The 15,907-nt window shown below is 42.9% G+C and overlaps 1 protein-coding gene across 2 annotated transcripts in view; it reads right to left on the reverse strand.

Moving 5' to 3' along the window:
- vti1a (vesicle transport through interaction with t-SNAREs 1A) overlaps positions 1–15,907 on the reverse strand; it is a 107,264-nt gene that overhangs the window by 18,011 nt on the left and 73,346 nt on the right. The gene's annotated exons all lie outside the window — the stretch shown is intronic.

Raw genomic sequence — 15,907 nt, forward strand, 5'->3', positions numbered from 1 at the left:
CAGAATTAAGCAGACAATTAATTGGAAGGTTATTCACTGTGTCACGGGAACATATGTGCATGCACATATATATAGTTATATTTAAAAAACACAAATATTAGCAGCCATCTTTTGGCGCAAATATTAGCAGCCATCTTTTGGCGGCTAATTGCCACGTGCTCCCTGTGGGAGGAGAAAGGGGTGCTCGTTCGATAATTAATCCTCATTTGGAAAAGTAAATGACATTCATTAGTGGGGAATCGAGCCAAGTGCCATTATTTACATGGCAATAATCTGGAGCGTGCTGGTGCTGCTCTTTTAATGTTACAGAAATAACTCTGGGACAGGGGACGGGTAGAGTTGCTTTCCTCCCTTTTTTCCATGTCTTCGCACCCAGGAACAATTAGGCCCAGGCGAACAGATGGGGACGCCTCTGAGTGAGAAAGCTCCTCTGAACGACTCTTCATCTCCTTCTTATCTCATTCCCTCATCCGCATGCACTCAGGCATGTGCGCACTCACACAAACGAACAGCAGAAATAAAGACTTATACACAAAACAGAGCACTCACACACAAATATGCCACGGAAATAAATGTGCACACGCGCGCACACACTCTAGCACACAAGAGAGCAAACAAAGTACTAAAAATACTGAGCTAACTTTTAACATTAACTGTCGGAAGACGAGCTGCTTACACGAGGCTACACCAGAACCTGTGGGCACTTTGAAAACACTGGAGTGAAATGGTAGAAACACAAAAGCTTATTGTTGAAAAAAAGAAAAGAAAAGGATACTGGCTTTCAATATTGATGAAAAGCAAAGGTTTACATGGCAAATGTCAGCTGTTTTCTCCCAAGATGTCTGTGTTTTTCTTACCATGTGTATTTTTTTTGTGTTGAGTGTATATTTTGAAGTCATAATTGAGAAACTCTCTTGTTCTTTGGTTACTAAAGTAGGTCGCAATGATCAAAATGTTACATAATGGGCCATTTGTTGCACAACCCTGAGTTTTTCCACAATGGTACTGCCTGCTGCACAATGTACGACTACCACTGAATAGAAATCTACGAAGTAAAGACAAAGCAGACCTATGATCTGCAACAACTACAAAACCTCCACAACTGCAGGCTTGTACTTTATAACTGAGAAAAGGCACGATGAGAGGATGCACTGGAGAGAAAAGTGGCCGTCAGCTTTACTTACTTTGTATATTATATAATCACCTTTGGCTTGTATGACTAATTCTAAAGTAAACCAAATCTAATTTAATTCAGGTAATTTTTTCCTAGTTTACAATGGCGTCGTTTTTTCTCGAGTACAAGTACAAACAAGAGTATAATTATGTGGAGTTTATGTTTAATATGGATCTCATGAGGAGAAGTTGATGCCAAGAGTAATGACAACAATAAATGGAGATTCAAATAAACAAACGAGGTGCGCTAATTATTGAACACTTAAACCCAAATGTGACAAACTCTGATGATGGTTCATAAAGCAGAGGGGGCACATTTTCATGTAGGTTTGGATTGTGGACCGGAAAAACAAACAGGGCCTTTTGTTTCTCTCTTTCACGTCTTCATTCTGTGATTTCTAAAGAACAGGTGCTTAGAATAATTGATTGATGGAATTTGGGCGAGATTTGGGACCATTATCCCTACTGACCTGGATCCTGCCAGGGTTTTTAACTCTGTCCAACATCAGGCAGCAGGTCACAGTCATGAAGAGTGACACACCTGTTATTGTGCGACCTGCTACCCATCTTTGTCCCGCTAAGTACAATGATTAACGTATCAGGCCTTGGGGAACAAAAAACAGAGGAGACAGAATTGAGCTTTTGCATCAGCGTCTCACAGTTTCAGCCTTTGGCCTCCATGGTCATAGGGGATATTCCCCACTCCCTCTGGTGACGCTGCCTCACAGGGAGTGTCTTCAGACAGTCTACCACCCGTCTTTACCTATCAGATTAGGTGACATTATCTTGTGTTTAATGACACCGAGGAGGCAGCCCTGAACCCGTAGGGCTTCTTCCTCCGTCATATTCTGTTACGTCTCCCAGACAATGGAGGCTATCAAATAGACAAAGGCTAAATATCTCTTCGTTCATTCCTCTTCAAACTGCTGTATCTAAAACCACTCCAAAAATATAAATCTGAAGTTACAAAAAACAACAAAACAAGAGCATTGGTCAAGGTTAACTTGAACGTTTTTTGCGGTTCAGTGAAATAAAGACTGTATAATAGCATTTTGTGTGTTGACATAATGTTTGTCTCCTATTTGGGACCAAACTTGAAATTTCGCCAACTTGACCTATTTCCTCCCTTGATTCTGACCAGATGCGGTGTTGTTGATTTAGCTACTGGGAGGACTTCAGCCTAGTATGACCTTTCCTGAGCTGAAGGGAAAACTTCCCCGAGAAATCCGATAAAATCCAGGGCGCGGACCTCGGTAATTCGTCCGTCCACCTCACCACACTTCCGCGACCTCTTTTCCTTCAGCCACCCCCCACCAACCCCCAATCGATCTGCTTATCTCTCGAGATCAAAGCCTTGCACCGCCGTTGTACATTTAGCCTTGGCTGGGTCCTCCCACATCATGTCTAAATATTAATGATAATAAAGTCTCACACCCATCCCTGTGTCAGGCAATTACAGCCAACATTGATCCTCAGCTCTCTGCTCCAATTAGAACTCAACCCTCATAATGCGTCCTGGCACATCAAAGGGTAACAGCCATTGATCCACTCCTGGATCTTAACGTTTACCGTTAGGAGAGCAGGTGGGGGATGTGGTGTGCTGTGATGGGGAGGAAGCAATATTCTGACTAGAGAAGAAGAGGGGAGAGAAAAAATCATTTTATCCAGCCAGTCAGGTGAAGGAAGTACTGAAACTCAGAGGGTGAGGCACGGCAGAGGGGGCTCAATAATAACGGACATTCTGACAGTTCAGAAGGCAACTAGCATCCGGAACCCTGGAAAGACTCCTTCACAGCAGGGTGGCTGCACTAAACACTGGAAACTCTCATTTCTTTTAATTCTTACAGTTCAAAACAGAAGACAGAGGAAAAAAGCCTGATTTAACAAGCAAAGGTTTTCTTAAATGCCCTGGTGCTGAGGTAACTGCAGACACCAGATCCCAAAGAAGCAACTGAAAAGTCAATTTGTGAGTTCAGTTTAGGGACAACAAATCCTACACTGTTGCCCATCAATAAAGTCTCACTGCCAGGTTTTCAGGATTACGCCTACTTCTTTATATTGAAGACCGAACTACAACCAAGCTTAATAAACAAGCAGGAATAAACTCCGGGAGTTTCTGATCGCGCTTATACAACACAGGTCTCACTAGGAGGCAAGAAAAGATTCAGCGAAACATGAGCTATCATGTCACCTCCCACATCTATGTCTTTAGGCCAACTTTCCTTGACAACTGACCTTTCTGACATCTTAAAGTTTGAGGAAAGAGAGATATTTTAAATAGACTACACTATACCGTTCTACAACTCCACATGGAGAGAGATACAGAAACAACAACAGGGTAACAATCTGACCCAATGAGTCAATAGTCAGCGACACGTTACCATTAAACCAGGGACATTCCTTGTACAAATGAAGCTAAACAATCTCACTGTTGACACCATTATTAGACAGGGCTTGTTGTTATGTTCTCTCTCTGCTGGACTGATAGCTCTGATAGTCCTGGCCTGGGGCACGACCTCACAGCCGCCTTTGTCACAGAGCTGGAGGAAGGCTTGTCCATCGCTCGGGGCTACAATGATTCTCTTCATGGCACAATAATACGCTGAAACGCTGTGCAACCCGGAATGCAACCCAGTGGTTTGTGTATCTACAATTAATTGACTGACTGTGGCTGGCTTTTTGAGGCTTGGCTGAAATATGTTGAGCATTAAGGTAACGGCGCAATTTTTTTTTTTTTTAAAACAGGCAAACAAAACTGCACCAATTTAATTAGTAACAACCTAATTATATTACTGGCTTTAATGGTGAATTCTGAAATACATACGGAATGACTATAAATCCTTGGATAAAGAATCTTGTCGGTTGTCTTCATGTGTTGAGGTTCATTCAAAGGTCATGATAGAGACATTGTGTCAACTACTTCCATATTTATAGTATTCACAGTAAATGTGTTATCACTATAGATATGATATGAAATATGTCCATAAAGAAACACAGAACAGGTGTTCATCTACAATTCAATCCAGTCATCTTCTAGGCCATAAGCAATTAATCTAAACCTTTTCTAAATGTTTCTGTAAACTCTTAACACCTTCAGCTTTCAAACAGGACTTGTTTGTGTACAATATTCGTCCCTTTTCTCGACCCACTGTCCTCTGACTGTGGTATCCCTCAGTATTATACGCTTTGCTAACATGGTGCTTTGCTTCGACTCTGTACTTCAGTCCTCACCAAACGATGTAATTAAAGATTGGTGAAATGAAACCAGTGTTTAGAAATGGTTTATGTCAAGTCTGTTCTGAAACGCTGCACCACAGGGAAACTTTTAGATGGGATGGGTGTGCATCAACGTCTTGTTAAATAAAACAGAGTCTTGGCCTGTAGAGAAAAACATCTAACCGACAGAGCCTCAGTGTGAGCCAGGTCAAAGGACGAAGCCTGTGTACAATAGTAATGCAACGGTAACTGGTGGAAAACATTTGTTGTTGGCTGGGGTATCAGGCTCCTCACTCCTGTGTGATACTCGGTGATGCATTCAGGTCAGCTGAGGAGAATGAGGGGAACGGCGGGCTACACAAACAGGGCGGGAAAGTGACACTGGGATGTTAGGCCAAGACATCAATGTCCTCACAACTTCCCTTTAACACTGAAGCAATGTTAGCCCTGGCGCCATCAGAATATGGGGTTGGGGTTAAAGTTTACACGATGGCTGACAGGATGTAGCCATGTGACCGAGCAAACATTTGGACAATAAACAAAGCAGCTCTAAATTTGAAATGCAATCGTTTTCAGGGCTTTCAGTGATCTTTTAGAAATAATTGGATATTTGTGTATCTTTGTTGCTACCAGGATAAGATACAGATAGTTGCTGTGATACTTCAAATAAACCATGTAATTCTTAAACTAGTGAGACTTAAAGTAAATTACTATGATATACTTAATTCTGGTTATAAAGGAACACAAAGGTAGGGGGTGAGAGAACATGACCTGTTGTTGAAAGTTATCATCACAAGACCTTTTCATGACTTTTTGCAAATATATTAGTATACATGAATTCTGATTTAGCATTTATTGTCTGCTGTTACCAGTAGCATAGGAAATAATCCTAAAAAATAACACTCCGGTGAAGAGCACGTTATGTTGTCAGCATTTTCCTTTCCACAGCCCTGCAAGAACTCTGGCAGATGGAAGATGGGCAACTTAAATGTGGAGATAAAGTGCATATATGTATGTGTAAATAACACTAACATTGCCATATTACTCTTCAGGGTTATTCAGAGATGCAATAAAACTTGAACTGAATAAAAAGGGGTCAGTTGTCTTAAATCCAGGCTTGTGTTACTGTCTGCAAAAGGCTGTTCCGTGAGCAAGGTTGTTCAAGCTGAGACGGATCACGATGGGATGATGTTGACCCTCGAGGTGCAAACTAAGATCCCTGTCGCCACAGGGACGTGAGGATCGTGGTGTGAGCAGGGAAGTCTTCTCTCCAACTGGCAGCACGCCTGGCCTAGCACCAGGGTGCTCAGCCAACAGCTCCTTTCCTCTGTCAGACCCCCTCCCTCCTCCACCTCTTCCTCCACAGCCTCCTGGATGCCAGTCTGCCTGGCTGGTGTGGGCCAAACAAGCCCCATCCATAGGGCCAAAGGGGCAACGGAACTCCTGCCAGCTGGGCCAGCACTTCACGGCCGAGCACCACTCTCCAAACAAACAGTGCAGTGGGCCACAAGCCACGGGCAACATGGAACCTGTCATTACCAGCCGTGCATGGCTGGTTCACTCCCCAAAACCCAAGCCAGGCCAAGGGCTTGAATGTGTACTGCACTTGACTCTACCAAATTTCGGAGCCAGGGGACGTAACAAAGTAAGGGAATCCCATTTCAGAATTACGCTGGATCGTTAATATATCGAGGTATGTGTGTCTATTTAACAGTGGCAAATTGTTGAATTTTTATTTTTCAACACTTTTTTAAGCAATAACAAGAAGAATTTAAAAGTCATGAATAATCAGTTCAAGACGTTTACACGAGTGGAAAGAAAAAGCCGGCCAAACAGTCTCTTGGGATTAACTGCATACCGTCTAATTATAAAACATCTAGAAAACTTCCGATGGTCTCTGGGCTAAAATTGAATGTAATGGACATTGGAGTTCACTGGGGTTTTCTCCACTGATCAAGGCAGGATTTTGTGGCATAACTCTGCTTTGTCCTTACGATTTTGGCTCCAACACATGATGATTTGAGGAATCCATCATAAAAACAGTCTTTTTAACATCACTACACATGAATCAGTCAGAGGGAGGACCATCTTAATTCAGTGTCCAACCATTGCTTCCAGTGGAATGCACCACTTAGACGAATGCATCTAAGAAGCCTCTCAGAGTAACCGAAGACCAATGATGTTTGTTGTTTTGGGGTTTTACTTTAAATTTAGATATACATTTATATAATGAATTAACCTATGGTCTCTAAGTTTAGTGACATAATGCAATATGAGCAGTAATTTATAAGTTATGCTGCTTAAAAATGCAACATTTCCATCATAATTTAATAAAATTGTCTGCATGTCTGAAACTCTCTGAATCTTGTAACAGGAAGAGGTTAGGTGAGGTTATGGAAAACATACAATCGCTACTCTCACCACACTTTTACTACTATTTAAGTTTAAGGCATTCAAAGACTCGCATTGCATTGCCGACATTCAGTACATAGCCTGCTGGAGATGCAGTTTAAAATGATCTTGTATTTGTTTGAACATTAGTCATATTCTAAAAGGTCAATGACTAACCTGACTTGAGTAAACAACATCCAACTACAGCTCTTATTGATTTGCACTCAGGTCCACTCACTGGGACAAATACACTATGATACTAGACCACAGATCATTTAAAGATGATGAGATTTAAACTTGTCTATAGTATTGTACACTATCAACTAAAGACGGTTCATCATGACCGTGGATTCATGGATTTTCAATACAGTGCAAGTAATGTTGTTTAAAAAATATGAAGGATTTTCCCCATTTACTGCTATTGACTAATACAATTTTGAAATGAAATGAGATGACTCAAGAACAAAAAGGCAAATTCTTTCTCTACACTGTTTTATCTTTTCTTGTATTTTTTTAAGATGATTGTGTTCTGTCAGCAGAAAATCTCACCAATTTTCATATGAATTGAAAAAGAAATTGAATTTTTACAGTAGACAGAATTTTTAGGATTTGGCAAGAAACTTTCAAAGCTTTGTCTTCTACAGAACACAACTTGTCTTAACTGATTTACACATCCAGTAATTCCCTTCACAGCAAGCACCACCAAAGCAAAGTGGGGACGGGTGGAGTGATGGGGTCGGTCCCTTTGCCTTCCAGCCTTTGGGACAGAAAAAAATAAAGAACCACAGAAATTCTATTTATGTGTTTAGTGTAAAAGCCCTCAAGGTTAGAAGATCTTTGTTTCGAAGAGGGACCAATCTGCTGTTGGAGTTTTCTGACAGGAGCTCCTCTTGAATCCTGATGTCTACAAATGCCTCGGCTTTCAACCTTTTATGCTTTCTTAAAAAAAAAAAAAGTGGTCCTCTTTTTATTGTTTTTGCCCATTGTGATAAAGGGGATCTTTTATGCCATCAACAACATGGCAACACTGTACTGCCTTTGTTTGATTGCACCATCCTGGGGGTCTGTTAGGATGAGATACAGACAAACATAGGCACAGTAAATGATTGATGGGTTAGAAGAAAATATTAAAAAGGAGGGAAAAAAGCAGTCAAAAGTGAGCATTTGTAAATATTTCAAGCTCTTGCACCCTGCCAAAGAGAGATCTGAGCAGCAACAATAACAGCACAAACTGAACTTAACCATCTATCCTGACGCAAACCCGATCTTGATAGCTGACTTGTTTTGTTGAGACTATCACTGTTTTCAAAAACAACTGAGATATCTTTCAGAGGATGAAACCTATACACCCAAGGAATCTAACCTCGAGACCCACTAGACATGCATGGTTATCAGCTGTAAAATGTGAATTCTGGTATTTAAGAACACATGGGAGCTGAGGTTTTCCCTTTCCACTGTTGAATGCTTGCGTATGGTCTCAACAAAGATGTTGAGTGGAAGAATTAAATGAGAGTTGACTGAAAGAGAAGGGAAGGTATGTATAGTACAAGTGTTTGGGCACAAGCCACTTTATCTTGGCAAGCAATGAAGCCCGAGAGCTACTTATCATTGCAAAGGGATCCCGTGACCACGCAGGGTTCAAGATGGAATAGATGACATGCACGCATCGGTACAGAGCCTATTTAAAAGATATAAGTTACAGACTTGCCCCTTTTCTTCCCTGACACAAATAGTGGCACCCAGCATTACAGTGGCATTCCACAATATACCAGGCAGCTGTTGCATAGTGTGCCAAGAAGTATGCACAATGGCTTGCTGGGAGGGAACAACAGTCAGAGAAGAGACAATATGATAGATTCTAATTGCTTCAAAATGTCCTGAAGAAGGCCCCCTATTATCTATTTAAATCGGCTGATAATGGGAGGCTAGGAGGAGGAGATGGAGAAGGGAGGAGGAGGAGAAGGAAGAGGAGGGGGGGCATACTAGGCAGAGGGAGAAAGCTATCCTCTGCGCTGCTGTCGCCTCATTATTTTCCGTCTTGACGGACGCCCGCGCTCAACCCCTGGATGAATGGCCCTGTGCTGAATAAGTTATCGCCAGACACACAAAGGGAAGAGTGCGCACCACAAACAACACAGCAGTACTGCAAAGCATGAATCTCCTTTTCCTCTCCTCCTCAGTCTTTTCTGCCCCCTCAAATCCCCCACCCTTCCCCCTGCTCCCTCTAGACGAAAGGCAGGCCCTGCCACAGACTGAGATCTCACCTGTAATTTCTACAGAAGCTCACAGTAGGTGGGGGGAAATGTAAGGCAGGAAGGATACAGGCATCTATGTTTGCTGAAAAGATATATACTTCCATTCCTCCATTTTGTTTCATCTGTCCTTTTTGTTTGTGCAGCTCTTCAGTGAAGACAGGGACCTCCTTTGGACAGCATCTGAAGATGTCTGAGAGGATGTCCCTTTGTTCTTCTTAAGACAAGGCCCACAGCATGATCAGTTGAAATGGTTTTGGTTATATCTGATGTTTATTTTGTTTTCTTCTCTGTGTTCTTTGGACTGCTGGGGCTTGGCATAGCAAATCATGATCACCTCTATACAATGCTCCCATGAGGGGGTACATGAGAGGGTTCCCTATAGCTGCTAAACGGGAGCTGAGGAATAATGACAGGAACACGTCCATTCCTCGGTGGTTATGGCGATGGTTTTGGCCGCCAATCCCTCTCGCTTGCTGTCACTCAAAAGTAGCAGTGGAACTTTTGGACAGGAGAGCCTCTTTCCCCTCTGACGGCAAAATCAGAGGGTGCCGTGGCCCGACAGGCGCTCGACGGCAGATCAAACAGGGCGGGTACCCTTGGAGTGACACCTGGAGCCACTTCAAGGGATGAGAGCGCCACTGATCTCCAGTCATCTCGTCAGAACGACAGTCTGTCAGGGTTAAAGGAGGGGGGGGGGAAGAAGCTCTATCAACCAGGATGGGATGAGCGAGGTTGAACGAAGCATCACCTCAATGTCGTGGCTGGTTGACCCCAGAGCATTTGGAGAAGTGATGGTGTAAAAAAGCGTTTTGTTGGAATGCATTGATCTGGGGACAACGTGAGTAGATAATTCTGCTGATTTAGAAGATTCACTACAAAACAGGATTACCGTTTTCGCTTGTTATTCTTTGATGGTGAATGCCAGCTACCATCAAATAGTTTAAAAAGAATATAAGACTATGTACGTTGGTTTCTAAACAATCTAAAGAATTTCTGCAGTCCACATTTGAAATAATCACAATTCAACCATGTCTTGACCTATTGAAAAACAGAAGCTGCTGTGGGCTGGATAACAGAGTGAGGGAGAAATGTAGGGAGGAAAAAGGGGCTTTGGCAGCCAGTTAAGCGAGTCAGTCCTCAACAGACAAATGCATCCCTTATATAAAACAACAACACGTCTTTGCCCTTGTCAACAATCCTTTCCTCTGCAGCCCAGGCTTGTGTGTGTGTGTGTGTGTGTGTGTGTATGTGTGTGTATATATTTTTCCTTTCTGCAAAAAACGTCCCATCAGCACTCTCTAATGGGCGAGGTGGAGGAAGAGAGAAAAAGACGGCGATAAAGCAGGAGGGAGAGGGAAAGAGAGTGAGAGAGGTGGCAGTGGTGCTTGTTTGGCTCAGGAGCAGTGAGTAATGAGGCTGAGGCGCACCCTGTCATTGTCCCAGCAGCAGCCTGTAGCCACACACACACACACACACACACACACACACCAAAAAGTATCTTCTATCCCCAAACTTGGGAAAACTACAGATTTTAAACGCGATTTAATTTGTGATTATCTGATACGAGAGCCTCCATTATATGAGATAATCCAATGTTAAGACAATTTCATGGGGAAGACCAACAGCTTCAATCTCCAACATGGTGTAAAATGTCATATGACAATCAGAGTCATCAGCTCTCTCAAACTTGACATGATGTTACAAGAATGAGTTGTGGTAGAGTTGACTTTTGGATCCATGGATTTAGACAACTGAATGTATAATATATGGGTTTGCTGCTGTGCACATACTACATAGGGTGTCTGCGTGGGTGGTTGTAAGCATACAGTGACCATGGTGACAAGTATACATTGTCCTGAAGAAACCTTTCTTTGCTTTCCTTACATAACAAATGGGCCTCAAAGCCAAGAAAGGAACCACTTGCATGCCCACCAGAAGTAAGAACTACCATCATTAACATCTTTAACACTAAAGGCCGACAAAATAACCCATAATGTGCATGCATGAAAGTGCACACAACACCTGCGCACATGTTGATATAGATAAAGTTTAGTGAGCGGCTGCAGTGGGAACAAATACAATTTATGCTTTGGCACTTGGCTCCTTTGCCCGAATAAAAAAATCAGGCTGGACATAAAAGGCACAGAATGCCTCCATGGACGGGGGCAGAAAAGGCCAGGGGTAGGACTGACCCACAGGGAGGCAGCGGAATGAGGGTAGGGGGGGGTCGAGTGGGGTGGTAATGATGCCAGGCTGAACAAATTGCAAAGCAAAGGGAACGTGTTTAAATGTAGAACATGGAATTATCGTGGCAGCAACACGGAGGGGAGATCAGAGAGAGTGAGATCCACTGGGAGTGAACCGCCACTCTCGGGACAGAAAATGCAAAGCTCGGCTATGGCTACTGTGATGAGTTCAGCTCTAATACAAAGTAAATGACATGGAAAAAATAGGGCAAAGATGTCTTACACAACGTCACAGACATGAAGTATTCACCAACCACGAGGAAGCAGAAGAGAAAAGGTAGAATATAGAGGCAGAAAACCTTCCACTGTGTCACTGTTCCACTGAGCTGATCCCTCCACAGCCCAGTGTGGCCCTAAACCCACCCCCTCTTTGCCCTCAAATGGCCCCCCCAAATAAATAAATGAATAGACAAAAAAAAAATGGAAAAGGGGGCAGAAGAAAAACATCTCAACTTCAATCTGTCCCATCTTTCAGCTTCAATTTGAAAAAATCAAATTTTTTGTTCAACTTCACAAGACGACTTCAAGAGGGCCCCAAGACTCCGATCCCAGCACTGCTCACTGGTAGAGTTGAATTCCATTAATTATGTGACCTACATAATCTAGTTAATATTCCAGACAGATGGATAAAGGGAGAGTGTATATATTTGCCAATAGTACAAATGAGGCAAAACTTATAGATTGTAAGGAATCAAAAAATTATCTTTCTTCTGTTGCTTTTCCGGGACCGTGCTTTTTGTTCTGTTGGCTCATGACACTGTTTGCATGTTGGTTTATTGAGCCAAGTAAACAGGGAAAGAAACTCCCTGCGAATAACATGGGCAGCAAACTTTTGATTTACCCACAGGCAAGAATGACTTGTACCTATTCTCTCTCTGCCAAATAGTCAAATGAGTAGGTCTCATTTCCATTCCAGGATTCAGACAGTTGAACTGGGTTGCCTTTGCTATATCGGCGTCAAACTTGCCACAAGAAAACTATTGTGCAAGATCAGAGCAATGAACTCAGCCACACATTAAGACAGCTTGTCAAAACAAATCTCAAGAAAGGGAGTTGGTGTCTTGGTAACAGTGTGGCTGCGTTAGCCTTTGAGCTACAGCGTCATCCTCACCACAGCTCCCGGGCTGATCTCTTAATCAGTGTCCAGAGTGTGCGTGAGTCCTCCTCTGAAGGCTGAGGCTCTGTCCATCCTGCCTGCCCATCGCTCCTGCCAGTTCCACCCATGAATATGGAGCTGTTCTGTGGCTGGGAGCTTGCTTATGTTTTCTGTCTGATATCTAGGCCCCATTCCCATTTCAAAGGGAGGTCCACCCGGGGCCTTGACTTTTTGATCTGCCTGGCGACTGAGTCGACCACCTGCATGTGGGATCAGCTGCCAGTGAGAGCAGACAACCCCTCTGCTTCAAAATATACATCCTCCCCCCCCTTCCGTCCTCCCTGCTTCATTGCCCTTCACTCTGCCCCCTCCTTCCGTGAAGCTGCCAGGAACCCCAGTGGTCCTAACTGGGTCTGGAGCTGCATCCCATTCCCAACTGTTTTGACTGTGGTGGGCGAGACGCTTGAGATGTTCAGTATAGCAGCAGGAAGGCTCACAGTACAGTCACAGGGTAATTTTGTATTTACGAGGAGCAATAGTGTAAATGTGCCATGGAAACAACAGAGACCTTGTGAAAGAAACAGCCCACGGCTTCTCTAATCAGGGATGGTGATCCACATTGTGAGCTGTAATGCCTGTTAACATGTCAATTAGACTCGATAAAATTTAGGATTACCTCTGCCAAGGCCTAATCGTCCCCCTTAAATTCAATCAAGTTGCACCAAATTGCACACAGTCATAGATATCAGTCCCCTGCTGGATTTATTTTCATCATCCATAAATTATTCCCTGGGAAATTGGTGAAAATGTTGGAAAAACACCCTATCTCACAACGGTAAAGAAACAATTCCTGGATCTGCCCTGATCCAGATCTGAACGAAAATGTCCAAAGTTGAATTGGTTCTTCTCTGACCCATAATGCATCCTTTGACCAAGTTTCACAATAATCCATCCAGTTATTTTGGGGAAATCTTGTCTCCAAAAAAAACAAACCAACAAATTAACAGATAGGGGTGATAACATAAGGTCCTTGGTGGAAATGATCCTCAGATTTTCGCCTGTCTGGATTAAATCCTTGCTCGTGTCCGTACTTCTTACAAACTTTGAAAGATAAAAACTACCAACTGCCCCGGTCATATTTCATAATTTGTTTAAAATCATATCCTACGAACTCAGAGTTTTATTCATTGCCAGAGGTTAATCTTGTGTTTGATTGCAACATAGATTAAAAACTATTGTTCCTAAGGCCACTACTTCAAATGTACGTATGGGATTATGTGCTCTTTATAGTTCGCATTTCTCTTTAACTAAAAATGACTTCTAATGTAACTTACACTATATATCAGCTTATTTTTCACTAAGGAGGGCAACAGGTCAAATTTTCTAAAACTCCTGCAAGGCAACTTTTCTTTGTGGTCCAAAGAGTTGGTACTAACCAGCCGTTATAAAAAATGATATTAGATTGACGATCATAGATATTAATATAATATCAGGATTTTCCTTTCTGCCTCATCTGGGATCACGGTGCCTGTCATGGTATAATTAAAACCCAAAGGATTCCAGATGATTGAATTAAAAATTAAATGAGTGGATGCCCTGGATGCCAACCACTAGACCACTGACATCCACTATGTATGACTGGAGCTGACATGAGACTGCAGAGGCCGCGTTTGTGAAGCTAGTGATCAACCTGCGACCACATCAAATCAATGGCACCTACAAACACTATTTATACTAATTACCCTCATTGGCATGTGATGAGTTTCACAGGCAGAACATTTGTGAGGATGAAATTTCAAACAAAGCAACAGCTATTTAGGATGTGTGTGTTTCTAAACGTTTCTCACAATAAGTGATATTCAGAGTCTTTAAGTTAATTGGCTTTCTTGAACCCTGACAGCTCCATTAATATGTGTCTAATTGTGTCTCAGCTGGGGTGATAGCCCCGAGACCACAAAGACACTTCAGGAAGAGGTGTGAGTTAAAAAGGAACTACATCAACAATGGAAAATAAACCATTTATCCTGTTCAGCACAAGAAATACCTCCAATACTACACTTACATACTCAAGGCCATAGTGTTAGCTGTTCATGATCAACTTAAAATTGTTGCTCAGTGTTAAAGAAAAAAGATATATCACTGATAACAATGTAAAACACAAAAAGACAAAATATCAGCTTTCAAATTCCACTAATTGCTGCATTCACACAAAAGGAAAACCCCCCAAAAATGATGAAAGAAAAAATGCAAACATTCATCAACCTCAGAGTCTGCTTTGTGTAACAAGTGCAGAGATGGTGGAAAAATTAAACATTAAGGGTTAAAACTTCGCCGATCTGTGAGTTATTTTCATAATATAATAGATGCAATACTTGTATGCACAGACGTTAAAGAGGACGACAGAGCAGCCACCTCCACAAATGAAATCACAATTGCTCTGACACCGCACACAAATAAACAATTAATCAAAAGCCAGAAAACCAGGGGGGACAAATAATGAAATGAGTAGGAGATGAGGGGGCGGAGGAGGGATACCAGTGAACCGTTCTGAACCCACTTCTTCTGCTCTCAGTTCTCTGTCTGTGGTTATAAATGACTTCAGATTTGACGTTTCCAGCCGGCGACCTCACAACAAAACACTCGCTTTTATTCAAACAGTGACGGAAATAAAAGAAAACAAAAAAATGACTTTTTTGATAAAGAAAGGCTGGAGGGGGGGTGTGTGTGTGTTGTGCTGCTCCCATCAAGCAGAAAGGCGGGTGGTAGTCGGTAGGGGCTCGCAGCCGGGCCCCACTTTGGAAAGCCCTCATAAATCCTGATTTGAGCGGAGCGCCTAACCAGAGGAGGTAAGGCACGTCAAGAGAGGGGGGGGGGTGGAGTGCTGGGAGGGGGGTGGTGGCAGCTTGCCTCTTAAAATGCTACGTCTGATTAAGTCTTTCCATTAGGTGACAGCTGAACTTTAACATTAATATGATAATATTGAAATAAGTGTGTGTTATTTACTTCGGCTCCGGAGGTGGGGACGGGAGGGGAGAAGAGAGGGAAGGAGGAGGGAATGATGAATGATTTCTGGACAGCTTTGGGTGACATGCCAGGCGAGCTGACCCCCCCCTCCTCCTCCTCCCATAATCAGACTTGACAAAATGGAGACATATGCAGAAATATTGGTTACAGTCGGCATCACAGCCCTGCTCAGGCCTTCCCTCTCTAGTAACCGCCGGCCGCCCCGCGAGCCGCCCTCCAAATTGTCTGTGGGCATTGAAGCATCTATTTCAATTGGCACTTCCTTCCTGGCCCCGGGATTTTACATTTAGTCTGTGTCATTTACATATTACTCTTAATCAAAAATCCACAGTGGGCGACAAGGGGAGGGGAAAAAAAAAGAAAAACAAGAAAGAGGGAGCGAGAAACAAAACCGTGGCGTCACGGTTCAGGAGTAGGCACAGAGCACTTTATGAAATGGAGATGTGACAAGACATTACGGTGTGTGTGTGTGTGTGCGCCGGCTTGTGTGACTTGTGTGCATGTGT

The sequence above is a fragment of the Limanda limanda genome, chromosome 21 (genome assembly GCF_963576545.1).
Source record: "Limanda limanda chromosome 21, fLimLim1.1, whole genome shotgun sequence".
NCBI lineage: Eukaryota > Metazoa > Chordata > Actinopteri > Pleuronectiformes > Pleuronectidae > Limanda > Limanda limanda.